We start from the raw sequence: 336 nt of genomic DNA, 5'->3' as shown, positions 1-336 counted from the left end.
TCACACTTCAACACACACACACGTGGCATAGTTTGAAACTATTGTACTGTAAAAATATTTAGTTAAGTAAGAGGTGAATAATAGGTGAATGAGGAAATATCAAATTTAAAGAGTGGACGTATTTTATTTTGAAGAATAATGAGTTGTACAAGTTTCTTTAAATGTTTTCAACCTAAAAAAACACTCCTTACCACTCAGTATTAAAACAAACTGACTGAGAATAAAAGGAAGAACAAAAATCAAACAGTAGTAAGCCCTGCAGGCTGCGAGCCAGTTAATATGGTGAGTCCTATAAGGCCCTGGACAGGGCCATCAAGCACGCCTGTATACAGAAGG

This window comes from Seriola dumerili, unplaced genomic scaffold (assembly GCF_002260705.1).
Source record: "Seriola dumerili isolate Sdu_G_001 unplaced genomic scaffold, Sdu_1.0 BDQW01000320.1, whole genome shotgun sequence".
NCBI classification, from domain to species: domain Eukaryota; kingdom Metazoa; phylum Chordata; class Actinopteri; order Carangiformes; family Carangidae; genus Seriola; species Seriola dumerili.
The sequence above is the reverse complement of the archived record's forward strand: the minus strand, read 5'-3'. Positions refer to the sequence as shown.